Here is an 18,898-nt window from a genome sequence, read left to right on the forward strand (position 1 = left end):
GCCGCGGGGCAGGGGCCGGGGCCAGGGCTGCAGGCGCAGCAGCGGGTGGTGGCCGGTGCAGCAGCTGGTGTCACGGGAGCGCTCCCAGCGGTGTGGGCGAGGGCCAGGCTTGGCGGAGGCAGCGGCAGGGCCACAGCAGCTGGCGGTCGGAGGGCGCGCCACGAGGCAGCGACCGTCCGGGCCGCATGGCAGCGAGGAAATGGTGGCGGGCGGCAGCAGGTAGGCCAGCTGGAAGGGGGGCGGTTCAGGAGGTGCTTCACGCCTCCTGATTAGTCAGTCTGGTGGCAAGGGACCAATTGCGAGCCACAATTCTTCCTCATCACGGACAGGGCCCACCCTTGGGGCCCTTAACCGATTATTTAATCCGCTCCGCTAGGAGCGGGTTAAAGATGAGTGATTAAAGCTGCAAACCTAAAGTCAATTTCTCAGGAGTATTTCCCAATGGAGACTTTGGGGTCTCCTGAGTAGACCTGCTTACGATTCTTCTATAACTGCCATCCTGAGCAGAGTTGTCTAACTCATTTGAAGTCAATGGGCTTAGGAGGTTTGTGCTGTGCTCAGGACTGTACTGTCCATACTATGGTAACTGCAATAGCAAGAACGCTTTCCTGGGAACATAGGTGTCATTTAAGAACTTGTTTGTCCTGACCTGGATGGCCCAGACTAGCCTGATCTCAGAAGCTAAGCAGAGTCATGCCTGGCTAGTATTTGGATGGTAGAAGTATGGATAGTAGAACTACCAAGGGATTCCAGGAGTGCTGTGCAGAGGAAGGCAGTGGCCACTAATGGCCTCTCTTAGACTCTCGCCTTGGAACCCTATTGGGTCTCCATAAGTCAGTGGCAACTTGGCGGTGCTTTACACAGACAAAGGACAAGCTTTGGATTGATTAGGGTTGTTTTCTAAATGGCCTATGCTCTAGGGATGCATACGAAAGGTGTTCATGCCTTTGCTCTTAAAGGACAGCAACATGATCTGTGACAATACAAGAAGAGTTGGTTCTTATATGCCCCTTTCTGTACCCAAAGGAGTCTCAAAGAGGCTTACATTTGCCTTCCCTTTCTTCTTCCCACAGGTAGGTGAGGCTGAGAGAGCTCTGATATCACTGCTCGGTCAGAGCAGTTTTCTCAGTTCTGTGGCGAGCCCAAGGTCATCCAGTTGGCTGCATGTGTAAGACCAGGGAATCAAACCTGGCTCGCCAGATTAGAAGTCCTCCCTCCTAACCACTACACCAAGATGAGCTAGGGCCTGGGAACCAAGCCATGTGAGGAAAGGTTTAAGGACTTGAGAATGTTCAGCCTGGAGAAGAGGACACTGAGAAGAAGAAGAGTTGGTTTTTATATACCCATTTTCTCTACCAGAAGAATTCTCAAACTGGCTTACAATTGCCTTCCCGTTCCTCTCCCCACAATAGACACCCTGTGAGGTAGGTGAGGCTGAGAGAGCCCTGATATCACTGCTCAGTCATAACAGCTTTATCAGGGTTGTGGCGAGCCCAAGGTCACCCATACAAGACTAAATATAGGAAGATGCTTTATACCAAGTCAGGCCCTTGGTCTGAACATTTTCTTCTTTGACCACTAGCAGCTATCCAGCATGTCAGGCAGAGAAAAGTCTGTCCCAGCACTGGCCCCTGTCTCATGACTGTAGCTGACAGACAAGGCAATTCATTTGTCTGGAGATTTTTAGTGTGGCGGGATCCTGTCCTGGGCACGCTAAATTCCAACATTTATGTTATTGGCTTGGATTAAGGGTAGACAGAATCCTTATCTACTTTGCAGATAACAGAATATTTAGGAGGGATAGCAGACACCTTACAACTGAAAATAACTTCTAAAGTCTGGCAAGCTGGACTGAAACTGTCATTCAACTGAGGCAAATGCAAACTTCTGCATTTAGGCAGAAAGAGTCTACATGTGTAGCTTGGAGAATACTTGGCCTGGCAGTTCTGTGTGTTGAAAAGATCTCAGGATTTCAGTCAATCATAAACTGCAGGTGTATCAGCAATGTGAATCCACACATATACTCATGCTCAGACTGGAATCCTACAGTCACTGGCATGGGAGCAAGTCTCTGGGCAAACATGTAGGATCAGGCTTGTGTGTCCTGATGTATGCCTGCTAGGGAAAAGAAGGCTCACCTCTTTCCGACTAGCGTCACAGCCTTGCCCCTGGCTTAGCCCAGCAGTGTATTGAGGCAATCTGGGAAGAGCAGAATACAGATGATTGTGCTTTCTCCCCAGTGACAGCCACATCTGCAGATCACTCATCGTTATTCCTGTGGCACTCAGCCTGTAAGAAGGCTGCTACTCCTTTGACACACAGTACTAATTTAATGGACCAAATTCTTCAGGCTTTTCTAGATGGAAGGTCCTTGTGGACCATCAGCCTCTGGGAAGTCCACAGTCTGATCCCCAGCCAAGATCCATGCGGACGGACTGACCTTGGGTCATTTGCCTGCAAAGAAAGAAGTCAGCCAAATGTAGAATGAGCTCCTTACAGGCAGATGGATGGTAGGTGACAAAACCTAATGATGCATTTGGGCTAAGGATTAATTCTCCCTGACTCCAGAAACTGCCTCACTCCTAAGGACATGCAGGTCTCCCAACACCAAGACAGCCTGGCTCCTTGTAGTTACCAGACTAGTGGAGAAGTTTGTTCCAGCAAGTTCATCAAACAAGTTGAGGCCTTGCAAAGTGGAGAGATACCAATTTCCTGCTACTTTAAATTTTCAGTGCACATGTGGGGCATTCCCCACAGCTTCACACACAACCCCCCAGAGCTACTTTGGCACTTGATAAAGCATAGAGGGGGACAAAAGCACCTCAAAAAGTAATTTTAAATCCCTTTAAAATAGCAGTGATGTCTTCATGGAGGCCACAAAGTCGCTGTCACATCTAGTTTGGCCCTAATAGCCACAGAAATGGGGGGACACAGTGGGAAGAATAAAGGGGGCAAAGTCGCTCCTTTCTCCTGCTTCCATCAGTGGGCAAATATGTTCCCTTCCCCCAATGAACCCTTCAGACCAATGTGGTTCTGAATCTACTGGGGCCCTGCAATCTAGCGCTAGAACAGGACACTTTGGGGGAGAGGAAAGCAAGAAAGATTTGTGGCACCTTCTGCTGGTGGATTGCCAGATCCAGTTTTTAGCTTAGTTTCTCTGTGTTGACATATTCATCTAGCTCCTGTCCCACAATGTCTTACAACTGGTGTAGCTCTCTGTAGGTCATTATATAATAAAGCTTAATTGTTATGCTAATATTCAAGCATGCACGAGTTACACAACCCATAAGAGATGAAGAGTCATTGGACTGATCTGAAAGTGGTCATACATTGATTAATATTATTATTGCCAAGCTGCTGATTCTCCAGTGCTAGGTTTATTTTTAGTCTTCTTGACTGGCCCTGTGTTGGTGGTTTACAAAGGGCCTTTTCGCACAGGGATCTTTGTTGCAAATTGTTTGCGGAATGAAAAATCGCCATTTAAAATAGTGGAATTCGTCGTTATGCATACCTGCCTTTGTAGTGGAATCAGTTGCGTTTTTTAGCGTTTCCCACAGGCTTCCGGTCTCGGCAGAAATCGCTAGAAAGGAAGCGCTATTGCCAAGCTCGTCCCGCCCCTGGCCGTCAAGCAGCCAATGGGCAGCCGTTAGCATGCTCCCAAACAGCCCCTTTCCCTTTAAGAAAGGTTTTTAAAAAAAAAAAAACGACCCATAGCAACGAATCTAGGTAGATTCATTGCTACGGAGAGACCCATCCAGCTGCCTAATGTGAGCTGTCGTTTGATTGTATGATCGTTTGCACGCTGCCTCGAGTGATAAAAAAAAAATCCCCCCCCCCTCTCACGGGCCCGATTTTCGGCTGAATTTATTTGTAAAAAATAAAGGGACTTTATTTCAGCAAACGGGCTTTTCAGTGGTTTGTGCTTAGTGACTAAAGGTGAAGGACTGAAGCCAGGGAAGCCTCTAAACAGAAAGAGGCTCGCCGGTGCGTTTATCCCCGCTCGCTCGGAGAAAAAAAAATGGCGATCGCTTCGCCGGAAGTTTGGAGGAGAGAGCCAGGGGGAGGGACTTTGAAGAAACAGCAACAATGGTAACGCACAGGTCTTTAGCGCTACTGTTGCAGATTGGTTGCAGGAGTGTATCGCTATCCGGAGGGTGAATCCACTTTTCTGGATTCCCCTGAAAGCGCCACAACGAAGCGCTTTTTGCTGATTGGTTTCAGGATTGTTGCAGATTGTCTACGACGTCGTGGGTTATGGCAAATTAGTAGCGTTTCCAAATAGCAACCATTCTGCTACTTTGAAGCCGTGCGAAATGGCCCTTAGTATCTGCTGTCTTGGTTATTTGGCTGTATACTTAAAATGTATTTTAAATTGTTTTTTTTTATTGTTATGGAAGCCCCTTTGTGGGTCTTTTTGACAGAAAAGGCAGCAAAAAGGATTTCAGATAAACAAGAACACATACAAAGCCAGCTGCACATAAATGACATAAATTGCAGTATAAAAATCTAAATCAATCAACAAATTAATAAATCAAATATGACATTTGGTTGCTCTGAAGCAGCAAGTGTGGCTATCTTGTACCAATTCAAAGCATTTGTCTACCAAGCTCAGTTTTTACTCTGACCAGCAGTGGATCTCAAAGGTCTCCAGCAAATAAAGGGCTTTCTTAAGACCTACAATCCGAGATCCTTTAACTGGACTTTCCAGGATTTCTTTGCTTGTTTGTGTGGATAATTTCCACTCTGTTCTTTCCACCAAAGGAACTTGATGGATTGAGCCTGGGTCCTTCTGCAAGCAAAGCCATGTGCTACAGCTAGGGTTGCCAACCTCCCTGACTTTCCTGCTATTACAAGTGGTCTCCATGTGAGAGAATGGCCGCTTCTATGGTATCATACCCCATTGAAGTCCTTCTCTTCCCCAAACTATGCCTTCTTCAGGCTCCATCCCCAAAATCTCCAGATGTTTTCCAACCTGGAACTGTCAACATGAGCTACAGCACAACCCCAATGACTTGCACCTTTGCTTGGCACTCATTTGGAGCCTGAACTCCCCGTCTTCTTCAGTTGTATAGACTGCATTGATCCCTATGCCAGAGGCCTTATCCATGAAACAGGTGGGGTAGAAAAATTGAGTAGATGGGGTAAAAGGAGGGAAGGTGGCATGATATAGTTTGATCTCATAAGCTAAGCAAGATAGGTGCTAGGATGGGGGGGAAAGCAAAAAAGAGGAAAAGTCAAATGACTTCTGCTTCTTGTTAGCCTTGAAAACCCTTTCTGGAGTCTCCATAAGTCATGACTTGATAGAAAATACATACACAGATGGGCTAAAACCAAGCAGTGGCTCACTAGTGAGGAAAAAAGATTTCTCCTTAGGAGAAGAAGAGTTGGTTTTTGTACCCCCACTTCTTATTACCCAAAGGAGTCCCAAAGTGCCTTACCCTTCCTTTCCTCACAACAGACATCTTGTGAGGTAGGTGAGGCTGAGAGAGCTCTGAGAGCTTTGACTGGCCCAAGGTCACCCAGCTGGCTGCATGTGGAAGAGGACTGGGGAAGCCAACCCACTTCTCCAGATTAGAGGCTACCAGTCTTAACCGCTACACCACACTGCTTTGTCTGAAGCTGTTGCTGTCTTTCCATTTTTGCTTCTGGAAGCATGGTGCACCTTTCTTAATCTTATCTCTGGACAAAAGAGATTTCTGTGACACTATCCTGGTACTGCTCTGAAATGTATTGTCACTTAAAACTCTATCAGGTGGAAACTGATTGCAGATGACACTGCAAAAGCGATGCTGCTCTGTATAATGTCAGTCCTTAGGATCTGACTGGCGCATAGCTGGCATCACAAACACCCCACAAGAACAAGGAAGGGCTCAGCTCACTGGAAATCAGGATGGATCTCAGCTAATTGAGGCAGGGAACTGGATACTCAAACTTCAGTTCAATGTATTTCTCTGTGTCCTAGGCAAAACTAGTGCCCTGACCGCATTACTCTGTTCTGGTTCGGCCTCACTTGGAGTTCAGTGTTCAGTTTTGGGAACCCCAGTTGAAGAGGGATGTTGACAAACTGGAGCGTAAAGGGCAACAAAGATGGTGAGGGGTTTGGAGACCAAGACATATGAAGAAAGGCTGGGGGAGCTTGGTCTGTTTAGCCTAGAGAGGAGACAACTGAGAGGGGATATGATAACCATCTTCAAGTATTTTAAAGGGTGCCATATGGAGGATGGAGCAGAATTGTTCTCTCTTGCCCCAGAGGGACAGACCAGAATGAATGGGATGAAATTAATTCAAAAGAAATTCCATTCAAAAGAAACTCTATGATTCCATAATTCTATGATTCCATGATTCTATGATTCTAGGGGATGACACTCATTCCATAGGGGTTCAAATGTCCTGGACCTAAAGCACATTTCAAACACAATTTTGTACTGAGGAAACATGTTTGGACATATAACACTGCCTACCACTGAATCAGATCGTTGGTCAATCAAGCCTGATGTTGTCTCCAGAGTCTCAGGCCAGATGTCAGGAACCAGGCAGAAGACACCTAAGTAAAGTCACTCAAAGAAGCAATTCCCCAACACCACTGTTACAGTGGAATCCATTAGGAATATTTATTTAGCAAACTAATACAAAAAGCATCAACAGGAAAAGGTTCGATGAATAAACTCTTTGGCAGAGACAAGGATCAATGGCCCCCATAGGGGTTTTTATACCTGGGGTTGAATAAAGGAGGAGGGATGAGGGATTCATAAGGCGGGAAAATACAATGGTCCTCAAGGGAGCCATCTGGCCCCTGCTTTGATCTAAAAAGTTAAAAGTGTCGAGACTTCACACCACCTAGCAAGGTCAGGAAGCGATAAGAGGTTCTGGTGGAGGGATGGTTTGGAATGCAAGGGAGGAAAGGAACCAACAGGGGATTTATGGCTTTATGGGTTTATGGCCAACAGCCTGAGAGTCTCTGGGAGAGCACAGGTGAAACGTGGGTCAGGAACTGGGGTTCATGACACCAGAAGTCTTCCAAACTGCTCCCTACCTGGTCCTTGAGCTGGAGATGCTAAGGATTGAGCTTCTGTACACAAAGCAGAGGCTCTGCCATTGAGCCACAGCCCTACCTCAAGACATAAAAAACAAAACCTTGTTCAGAGCTAGTGAGGGGTTATAGTCATTACTGAACCATGAAGCTCACTGGGTACTCTGGGCCAGTTGCATTCTCTCCCTTACATTATTTTACCCCAATCGAATGTCAAAAGACCAAAATGGAGGGAGCAGAGAAAAATGTGATAGAGTTGCATCCAGAATTGATACCCTGCACTGATTGATCTGGGTGAGTCTGAGTGTTGTAGAACACTTGGAGAAAGTTTTGCAAATGGCTATGTTTACCTACTTGGCTTCATGCACAGAGGGATCCCTGATCATTTTTCTCCCCTGATGAGCATGGGCATTAAGGTTCCCAAGTGAAGAGGATGAGTCACAGCAACAGCAGGAGGACAGGAAGAATTTGGGGCTCAAAGTGAAGCCTGAGGACCACCATACCTAAACTGGTGACTCTTCTACATAAGCCAACAAGTATGACATTGACTCTAGGCCAGAACATTGTATCTGAGGAAACATGCCTCCACATGAAAGCTCATACCTTGAATAAAACTTTGTTGGTCTTAAAGGTGCTGCTGAACTCTAAATTTCTTCTGCTGCTTCAGACCAACATGGCTACCCACTTGAATCTAGGCCAGGGAGTAATAGCTTTAAGGCAGCACTCTGTATATTGCCTCATATTGCCATATCTGCAACAGAGAGCCAGCTTGGTGTAGTGGTTAAGAGCAGCAGCCTCTAAGCTGGAAAACTGGGTTTGATTGACCACTCCTCCTCCACATGAAGCTTGCTGGGTGATCTTGAGTCAGACACGGAGCTCTCTCTGCTTCACCTTACCTCACAGGCTGTGTGTTGTAGGGAAAGGAAGATGTTTGGAGACTTCACTGGGTAGTAAAAAGCAAGGAACAAAAACAGCTCTTCTTCTTCTTCTTCCATCAGGGTTTGCAGTAGCATGATTCGTCCTAGAGCTGGCAAGGGTGTGCAATGAACTTCACTTCAGAGGATTTCCCTGCTGCCTGACTTCTTTCTGCACTGCTGCCTCTCTCAGAGGGAGCCCTCCCCTCCTGCTGCCTGCACCTCTGCTATAGTGTCAGCAGGCTGAGAGTAAATAGTTATTTTATAATCTTATGTTTCTATCAGTCAACTAATGGGTTTGCTCAAACCTCAGTGCTGCAGGAGTTCTGTGCCATTAAGTTGTATAATGCCATATTTCTCAGCTGACAGTCCCGTCCTCTCATCAGCATTGCTTACAGTAGCAGAATTGTAATCAAAGCAGGTGGGGAGAAGGCATGGCAGACTTCTCCACTGAGCAGCGGCATGTGAAGGGCAGGGGGAAGGGGCTGGAGAGGAGCTTGGGGCTGGACCGGCCACTTGAATCCGAATCCCTCCTGGGAGGGAGGCTTCCAGCTGCACAGCAGGTTTGGCTCTCAGGTGTCCAATCCCACAGCCTCCCTACCCAATCTCTACCCAATCTTCTACCCTACCCAATCTCCCTACCCAAAACTCCAGAGTACTTTATCTGACAGAGCGTTCTCCAGTGCCACAGCAGGATGTTACAAAGTATATTCCCTGTAACTGTAAAGCATTTGTTGGTGAAGGTGGAGTGAGAGAAGCAGGCAGAATATGGGGAAAGGAGCATCAGAGCTATGGAAGGGGTGAAAGAAGTTCAGTGGGAATGTTCTTCAGAAACCTCACCCAGTAATGGCGCCAAGTGGTAAACTAAGCAAGGGACCAAAAGCTCACAGAGAAATAGTGTACACTCCCAGTCTCTTAAGAAGGGGGCTGCTTCCACAGAAAGACTTTACTCTACCTTGACCTCTAAACTGGAGCTCTTTTTTGGAGTTTCCATACAACAGTGTGCTGTAGCAGTCATTGTCATGTTTCTAGGCTTTCCATACGCTCAAAAACTTTGTTCCCAAATGTGCCTTGTTCTGATATTTTTGGAAATAATGAAGTCCAAATGTGTTATCACAAATTCTGGAAGGAATGGTGCATATTTTCCCGCTTTGCCAATGTGATGCCATTTCTCCAGGTGTCTGCACCTGTGGGAACCATTTTTCCAGCATTTTTTCTTACTGCACTACCAGAGATGTTTAAAAAAAAACTGGTAATTTCTATAGAGTTACAACACTAATAGCACTACAATAATCTGTCTCAAATTTTAATAGAATCATTGTAATAGATATTTTAATAGAATTGGCTCTAGCTGGTGCATGAAAAAGAGAATAAAAGGGGCAATGAGTCATCACTGCAGAGCATGTGTGTCAGTAAAAAGGCAGCGGACAGACAAAGTGTGCAGGAAAGTCCCCTCCATGGAAGCTCTGCTGCCAGTGCACAGGCCTCTACTCTGTGGGATCACGGGGGAAACACATGAGTGATCTCTTCGTTGGTGGCGCCACAACCGGGCAACAGCCGTGGAGGAGAAGAACCAGCCAGGGGTGCCCCAAAATGAAGGAAACATACAGTTTGTAGTGGGGGAAAGAATCACAACACCTGCCCAAAGGCCTGCAGAGACTTGCACTTTACAAGCCAGCCTCCCTACCTTGGATCATTGTTCAGCAAAAATGGTAAGCGGTGTCAGAAATGATGCCTTGGTGGCGTAGGCAATCTCACCATAGTACATTTGTGTTTCATTGCTAGGTCTAATCTCTCTTGCTGTTTGAAGAGCAGTGTCTGCTCCCAAATGGAGGCCAAAGGCACTGCTTTCATCATTCTCCTTTAAGTCCCTTTGCATCATGTTAGTGTGGGCTAGGACTTGGGAGAGAGACGTTTTCAAACTGCATATTCTAGCCAATGTAGGTGTCTATTGATTCATCAGAATAATTTAAGAGTGTTTTTTTTTAATGGTAGAAACCTTCCATCTGAAAATGACCTTAGTATGCACCTGCCCAGAAGCTATCCACACTGCCATTTCATTGTGTTAGTGTAAAACCAGGAGTGTGGGAAGTGGACAAAGACTCTCCTGGAAAAGAGAACAAAGACATCTGAATGTGCAGATCCTGGGGTTGCCAGCTCCTGCTTGGGAGAAATCTGGAGGCTTTGGAGGTGGAGCCTGTAGAGGGCAGGGTTTGGGGAGGGGAGGGACTTCAGCAAGATACAATGCCAATCAGTCCACCTTCTAAATGGCCATTTTCCCCAGAGGGACTGTGTGAAGGCAGGTGAATTCCCTCCAGGCCAGGCTGGATTCTGGAGATTTTGGGTGGAGGGATCACTTGGGCATGAAATTGGGGTCATTGTGGTAGTTGTAAGTCCCTGCATTGTGTAGGGGATTGGATTAGATGACCCTGTAGGTCCCTTCTAGCTCTATGATTCTATGATCTCTTTTGCCTGAAGATGAGCTGCCATTCTGGGGGATCCCCTGGTCTCACCTGGAGTCTGGCATCCCTAGCAGACCCCTGCCAGCACTGGTCTAGCTATCACAGGAGGAAAGCTGAGTGACCCAGAGTAGGCTGCTGCCTCCATGCATGTTATTATTATTATTATTATTATATTATTATTATTATTATTATTATTTACATTTATATACCGCCCTCCCCGAAGGCTTGCTGGGGCTAGATGGATGCCCAGATAGGTGTTTCACCTCCTTCAGGGCTGCCTTGCTTTTGGGCTTCATTGCCAACTGCTTTGACAGAAGAGTCCAAAGCAGCATAATACAACCTACCCTTCTTAGTCCATTGAAATCAAACCAGTGAGCGTAGAAGGGTGTGACTCTGCTTATGAGTTTGAGCTGCTGAGCCAGGGATCTCCATGCTGGGCCACCTTGATGGTTGCTGTAATTGTACGGCAGAGAGTATTCACACTCTCCCCACACCACATTATCCCTTCTTGCAGTTACACTTCTCCTTGGTTCAGCATGAAATACGCCAGCCCTTTGCAAGGGAGAGAAGTCATTGGCATCTGTGCAGAGCAGCTGAATGTGGATCAAGTGCCTGATGCTCAGGGTTGCAAGCTACAGGGCACACCTTTCAAAGTGGGGATCCCTAATCCCAGAAGTGGAGGAGGAGGGGGGGAGAGGTTGCCTTGAAGGGGAAAGGCCAGCCGTGCCGTTTGCTGCTTTCTTCCTCTCCTCTTTGCTGCGCTCCCTGCTTTCCAGCTCATCTGTCATACAGCAACGACAGTCAGCGTGTGACTAATTTACCCATAGCTCACTTTAATAAATCATCAGGAAAGCACCGGCTCGGGCACCAATGAAAAATTACTTAATTTTAATTAAGACTGCACAATTAATTTGCGGGACTCCTGCCAGGAGGGGGGGGGGCAGTCCATTTCAGAGCCAGTGCAGCTGAATTGCCACACAGATGGTCACTGAAAGCCAAACAGTACGGCTGAACTGCACAGGAAGGGGGGAGCAGGATCCAGGCATGGTACAGGCTAATTTAGGGAAACAGGTACAATCCTTGGCTAGCTAGTGAGAACAATGTGGTGTGGGAATACAGGGGTGGATGTTGCAGGCAATGTGCGTGGGCTGAGATTCCGAGGTCTGCTTTAAGCATCCCTTAAGTCCAGAGGGAAGGCAGGGCCTAAACATTTCAGCCAATCAATCAATCAATCAAGTCTTGTGGCTTTGGCATGTCCTGTGAGTTGGTTCATTTTTGCTTTTTTTTCAGCAGCAGACACTCCCCTTCTCCCCACAATGCTGGATCACAAATGTCTTTGCCAAATCTCCTCAATTTTACAACTTGCCCTTCCCTAGATGGCTCAGGGCAGGTCACAAGTTTTTAAAACAGTCCATACTAATTTACCTTAACACAGTCATATAAAACATTCATCGTGTAATTTTAAGTTTTAGAAATGTATTAAAAGCTGCTTCCTCTGAGAGTAATCATTTCCCGAGGGGGATAAACAGTGTTGGGTGGATGTCTGCTTTTGCTTTTTTCCTTGGCCGAGTGGCGTGTTCTTGCCCAAGGACCCCCAGGCCACTGTCCCCTTGGTCCTGTGGAGTGGCACACCTGGCTTGTAATGAAGCCGAGAGGGCACTGAACAGACTGAAGGGCCAGTTGTGATTAGGACAGCTGAGAGTCAGGAAGCCACGAGATAAACTCACCTTGCTGTGGTTGCCTCTCAAAGCCAGCTTGGTGTCACAGTGGCAGCCTCTAAGCTGGAGAACCGGGTTTGATTCTCCACTCCTCCTCCACATGCAGCCAGCCGGGTGACCTTGGGCCAGTCACCCTTCTCTCAGAGCTCTCTCAGTCTCACAGGGTATCTATTGTGGGGAGGGGAGGGGCAGGCAATTGTAAACTGCTTCGAGACACCTTCATGTAATAAAAAGTGGGGTACAAAAAAAAAGCTCTTCTTCAAAAGCTGTTGCAAACTGAAATCGTAATATGCGTTTAATACACGGAGGGGAAATTCCTGTTGCATTTGATAAGGTGCAAAATTTGTGTAATTGGATTCATTTTATTGACAGATGCAGTACCTCAAGTGTTCCATCAGATTAACAGCTTTTGTACCCTTTCTGAGACTGATGAAAGACAGCTACCTGGGAGAACCCGCCACTTTCCCTCCATAGCTCCTGTAATCCTGTTTGTCACCTGTGAAGTCAGCTGTGTTGTTCTCTCCCTCTGATATAGAAACCACAAATGGGATTATACAGGGATTCCCTTCACAAAAGAGGCAAAGCTGTTTATAATCCTACATGTGCCATGGGGAACAGTCAGCCTATCCCAGTGGGGGGGGGGAGGCTTTGGAACTAGGGTTGCCAGCTCTGGGTTGGGAAATTCCTGGAGACTTTGGGGGTAGAATTGGATTTGGGGTGAGGAGGGACCTCAGTGGAGTATAATGCTAGGGAGTCCACCCTCCAAAGCAGCCATTTTCTCCAGGGGAACTGATCTCTGTCACCTGGAGATGAGCTGAAAAACCAGGGGATTCCCCAGTCCCACCTGGAGGCTGGCATCCCTCTTTGGTACAAGCAGAGGACAAAGCCTGGGTACATGGATCATTCATAAAGCATGTCTTATTAAAGAGGAGGCATTTGTAGAAATACAAGTTGTAACAAAGCAAAAGGTATTGGGTGAAGATGTGAGGCCCCACTCCTGTTGGTATCCACATGGCAATCATTTAATGCCAGGTGCATTTTCTCCCTTTCCTCTCCTGCTTTACAAGTGGCCTGTTTGACATCAGGTGTTTCCTGAATCTGGTCTTAGCCAAGCTGGAAGAGGGAAGGCAAGAAGAAGACAGCCGTGAGCACAGAAGTGCAGAGCTTGCGGTTGTGATGGAAAAACAGTTGCTGTGCAACAAGGGCTAGTTGTGCTGCTCCAATCTGGGCTAGCATGGATCAGTCTGGGGACTGGAAATAATCTCTCTGGTCAGGAGATGTTCCACAGGCTGTCTCCTCCTTCCTGCACAAACCTTTCCTCTACAGCAGGGGTAGTCAAACTGCGGCCCTCCAAATGTCCATGGACTACAATTCCCATGAGCCACTGCCAGCGAATGCTCTACAGCAGTGGTCCCCAACCTTTTTATCACTGGGGACCACTCAACGCTTGACAATTTTACTGAGACCCAGTGGGGGGGGGGTAGCTTACTCCTCTACTCTCAACCACTGCCCTAATGCTCTCTGATCACTATGGTAATGTTCAAATATCTCTTCAAAATAAGATACAGACACGCCACAACAATGAACATAAGGAACATTTTATTTTCATGGAAATTTTAACTCATGACAATGACAAATCAATGGGAACCCTGAGCTTGTTTCTCTGCAACGAGATAGTCCCATCTGGGAGGGATGGGAGACAATGACACCCGAAGTGTGTTGTAAAGGGCCGGGGGGGGGGGAGGCGTCCTACGCGGCCCACCTCCAATTAGTTGATGGATCACATGTGATCCGCGGCCCATAGGTTGGGGATCGCTACTCTACAGGAACCCATCTCCCCTCTCTGCAATTCCACCCCCTAGGAATGCTCTGTGCTTTCCTCACATGCACACTCCAGCCACCCAGATATTCAAATACATATCTCAATAGGTCTCGTGGACTATAATGAAATAATGAAAAATTAACCACTTGCTGGACCAAGTTTTTGAAAAGTATAGAAATCAGTCTTGAAATGTATTGTCAGTGAGTGTTCATTGTATGTCTTTAAAAGATGCTTTTTACCCAGAATAAAGAGACTTATAATAAGGACGAGCGTAGACATTTTTAATCCAATTTTGTCATGATTTGTTCAGTGACAGTTATGGAGACTTTAATGTTTTTATTGCACATATTTAGAGATGCTTAATCAATTCGATAGTTGTTTGCAATATGAAACTCATTCCTTCCTATAATTACTGTCATCCATCCCACCTGCACAGTTTGAATGAAATTATCAAGGGTTACACCCCTTTGCTAAGGGATTGCCCCCCATTTAAAACAGAATAAAGAAGGCCTTGTCATTTCGCAGGCCATAAAAATTCTGCCTTACAGAATGGTCCCATATAGGCTCCAGGGTGCTTCCCTCCCTCCCTTGGTCCAGAGGGAGGAGAAGAAGCCTGTTTTTAAAAAGAAGGGATGAGGGGTGCCTCACATGAGCCCATTTGTGTCCCCTTCCCCCAGTCCCTGCCTTAATTTCCATGCATTCTGCCTTCCACTGAGGAGAAGAAAATTAAATGCTTCCCCACATTAGACTCGGTGGAGCAACTTGTGGACAGTCCGGCCCTAGCTGTCAGTGTGAGAGGGCATTGCTTACCCCCATCTTCTCCTGTGCACCACTCAGCACTGCTGGAGCCTGGCTCAGCCCAGCCGCTGCTGGGGAAGATCTAGGAGACAGCAACAGGCACAGAGCTTTTGCTCTTCCTGTGTCACTGCTGGTGGAGCGTGAGCACAGCTTCCTCATTGCATTGTTCCCCAAAACTGCCTGGCGAGCTTAGAAGGAGAACCTGCCCTGTGTGAATCTCCTGACCTGACCGATAACTACAAAGCCGCCAGGCAGGGTTGCTCATAATGAGAGCCCTCTTTCAAGCCAAGCCTAAAACCCAGCAATTGGATTTGGGGGGAATGTTGGGTCAAGGAATACCAGTCAGAGATGAAACTGTGCAGCACAAATAGTCTGCTGGTGTGCCTGTCAGGCATGCAGGGACCAAATCACCACTGTGGGAAAGGGGTGGATGGGAAAATTGGAGGAAATCTCATTTGGCTTCAATACCAATGTTAATAGGGTGGCCAGCCACTAGCAGGAGATTTTTTGGGGGGGTGGGGTAGGAATACCAAATCAAGTTGGGGAAACCCCTGGAGATTTGGGAGTGAAGCTTGGGAAGGGCAGGGACCTCGGTGGGCGACAATGCCATGGAGTCCACCCCCTCCTCATCTCAAAGCTCTTTTCTCCAGGGAAAATTATCTCTGTAATCTGGAGATGATCTGTAATTCTGATCCCCAGGCCCCATCTGGAGGCTGGCATCCCTAAATGTTAAGGTTGCCAACCTTCTGGTGGGCCTTGGAGTTCTCTCACAATTATAATTGCTTGCTAAACAACAAAGATCAGATCCCCTGAAGGAAAAGGGTAGAGACTATAGCATTTCAAGGGTAGAGACTATAGCATTTGATCTAGCTGAGACCCCTCACTCCCCCAAAGGGGGCCTTCACTAAACTCCAGGCACTGCCTAACCCAGAGCTGGCAATCCTGGTTCCTCTGGAGGAAATGGCAGCTTCAGAGGGTGGCCTCTCTGCATACGGTTGCCAGCTCTGCGTTGGCAGATCCCTGTAACATCCATCCATCCATCCATCCACAAGAGTTGAACTATATTATATGCAGAGTGAGGTAGTCAGGTCTATATGCAGCCACCCTGGAATAGGGTTACCATTTGCCTGCTGCTGGTGATGGTGGGGGAAACCCACACTGACACTTCCCCATCCTCTGGAGCACTCTGAAGGTGCAAAATAGCAACCTTCCAGTGCTGCAATGTCACTTTGGGCTATGTAACCAGAAGTGACATTACCATATCATAGGATGCTCTGGGATTCACCCATAGAGTTTTGGGTGAATCCTAGAGTGTCCTGCAATAATGTGATGTTACTTATGATTGCATGGCCAAAAGAGGCGGCAGCAGAAGATCACCATTTGGGTAAGTCATGCCCTCATCTGTCTCCCACAGCAAGCCTAGAGTTCCTTCCAGGGCCATTTAAGGCTGGGGTAATAGCACAGAAGGACAGCCAAAGCTCTTTCCCCCCTCCATCCTGTGATCTGGGTCAGAATAGAATCCCATGTACTTGGGAAACAAGTTCCCTCATCCCTGATATCTGACAGTCTGAGTCAAAGTCAAGTTAAGGGAAACCTGGACACTGCATGCTAAAAATTCCAACACGTAGTTTGGCCCTAACCTTTCTACCAAGAGCACCCAGCTTGCCACTGTTTCCCTTAGGGAGATTCCCCTGGAATTACACCTCACCTCCAGACTACAGAGATCTGTTTCCCTGGAGACAATGGATGCTTGATGGCCCCTGTCCTACCCAGGCTAAATCCCCAAACTTCCAGCTTTCCAACCTGGATCTGGTAACCCAGTGGCTGGGGGGGGGGGACGACGACACCTAGCAACCCTAGTTTCCCTCTATCCCCAATTCCTAACCTAGCATGTCAATTGCCCCCAGACACACCTGTTTGCTGCTGCTGTGAACGCTACAACTACAAGACTACACGCAGGCACAGCAGAAATAGAGCAGAAATAGAGCAGAAGACGGCAAGTATTCATTTGTTACATGAAGGTGTTCAATATTTTAATGTGTCTAAGTGAATCTGCAGTCATGTTTCACTCAGTTGTTTGTTATGTTGAAACTGTCTTAGTAAAAACAGGTAGTTCCCAGTTCCCAGTTTGGTCTGGTATGAGAGTCTTTGTGGAAGATTTGGCTACCATTGCAAAGATCTTGCAGAAATAGGGATTAGAGAAATAGAGCCATTGGGGGCTGCAAGCAGTAGTCTAAGCAGCAGCTCTGTATTTAGACACAGTATGTTTCTGGCCACCAGATGAGGTAGAGTAACAGCAGGGGTTCCCTCCTGGCATTGCAAAGGATTCCTAGTGGTCTTGTCTGGCTGCCATTGGTGGATAGGATGCTGAAACAACTGCAATTTTCCCTCTTTTGGTTTTTAACCAAGAAACTACTTATATGTGATTATTGATATAAATAAAATGACCAAACCGGAAGTGGATTTAGGATGATAGAATGAAGTTTTTCTGAAAGGATGTAGACAGAAGAAGTATGCAGGAAAGAAAGGGGAAACTCTTTCCAAAAGTGATTTTTTCCCTTTAGTGTTACCAGGATCTTGATGGATGATGCTACACTGCAAAATGGCCTGTAATTACTCAGTGGGACAGGGCAGATTCATCAAGTAGTGATCAATATTCCCAGTGTACAATCAGCTGAAAGCCTTCAGTTCTAGTCTCCAGGCACATAGAAGTTCTCAGCAGATGGATAGACACTGTTAATCTGACAAGCCGCAATCAAACAGTGCATACACACCCACAGCCACTCACCAATATCCATGAAGTCGCTATTTTGCTGTTTTGCTGAAAGAGACAGAACACCCATGCAGCTCACCACTCCTGGGCTAGTGGGCTCCATGGGTGTTCTGTCTATTTCAGCAGATCTTTGATAATGCACCTCTACATATAATGAAATCTTCAATACATATCAGGCAGATCTTTGATAATGCACTTCACCTCTTCACATAATGAGAATCATATTTCTATAAACAAGCCCTTCATCAGTGCTGAAATCATCTTCCACTGAGTGATGCCTATGAAACTCTTAGCGAAACTCTTGCCACATGGCCAGAGTCTTTTATATGCCATCTAAGTTCTTCCCTAAAAGCTACATTTAGATGCTGAGAACTCTTCTGCTGTATTAGTCAAAGGCTGGCATGCTCATCTAGTCATTAAACAAACACTGAACACACAAAGAAGGCTGCCATCTGCACCAGTGTTAAGGATATACACTGTGACTTTCTAGTGTAGTGCACCTCTTCTGGGACAGTCAGTGGGAAAAGAGCTTTGTCCATTTCACTGCAGGGATAACAAAATTGATGATCTTCCTTTTCAGGGCAGCAAGAAAAGGTTATGCTTGCCAATTTCCCCCAAGGGACCTGAATGAGCCTTATGGGAAGCTTGCAAAAAGGCAAGGATACAACTGGTGGGAGCTTTGTATGACTGCGCAGCAAAGGCCCATGAGCTATGGATTACTTGTAAATATGGTTAAAGATCAGCCTGCAAGTCATTTATTTTCAGAAGAGCTCTTTGCAGGGGTTCGATGAGAGGTAAATTCTTTCTGCACATTTCGCTCCAGTTTCCAGTTGTGATCTTTGCAAGTAGACAGCTAGAGTTGCTGGCTGCTTTTGTATTTCCAATTATATTTAGCACTCTCAGATTATGATTATCAGTGCCCTTTGGAGCGCTACTGGGTAGGAAGTGAGGAGACTATGCTGAATCCCCCCCCCCCTTTCCAGGTCAGATAAAAACACAAACAGGAGGAGGCAGTCAATCCTGAATCAGTGTGACTTCAAAGATCAGGGGAAAGCAAAGTGACAGCTGTCTTGCTGCAAGGCAACAAGCAGAAACATCAGACACCAGACTTCTGGCACATTAAAAAGCTAACATCTCACTCCAGCACCTTTTATGCACTAGATCTCCAGTTGCAAGTAATGGATCAGATGGCATCTGAAGAAGTGGACTTTAGGCCATAAAAACATGTTAGTCTTTAGGGTGCCACAAAACTCCTGTTTATTTTTGCTACATAGTCATCTTTTATTAAGGACAAAAGAGAAGACAGCAAACTAACAGAAGTCCTCTTCATGGGAGTTTGGTCCCCAGTAATTCTCCCCTGTCCCTCCCTTTACGACATGGT

General features: G+C 46.7%; 1 long non-coding RNA gene across 4 annotated transcripts in view; it reads left to right on the top strand.

Moving 5' to 3' along the window:
- Positions 1–18,898, top strand: part of LOC143835897 (uncharacterized) — a 107,037-nt gene that overhangs the window by 25,267 nt on the left and 62,872 nt on the right. For all 4 annotated transcript variants that reach the window (XR_013230395.1, XR_013230397.1, XR_013230398.1 and 1 more), the window contains exons 2-3: positions 16,652–16,740; positions 18,098–18,311. This is a non-coding gene — a long non-coding RNA (uncharacterized LOC143835897). The remainder of the gene's footprint in view (positions 1–16,651; positions 16,741–18,097; positions 18,312–18,898) is intronic.

The sequence above is a fragment of the Paroedura picta genome, chromosome 4 (assembly GCF_049243985.1).
Source record: "Paroedura picta isolate Pp20150507F chromosome 4, Ppicta_v3.0, whole genome shotgun sequence".
Lineage (NCBI taxonomy): Eukaryota > Metazoa > Chordata > Lepidosauria > Squamata > Gekkonidae > Paroedura > Paroedura picta.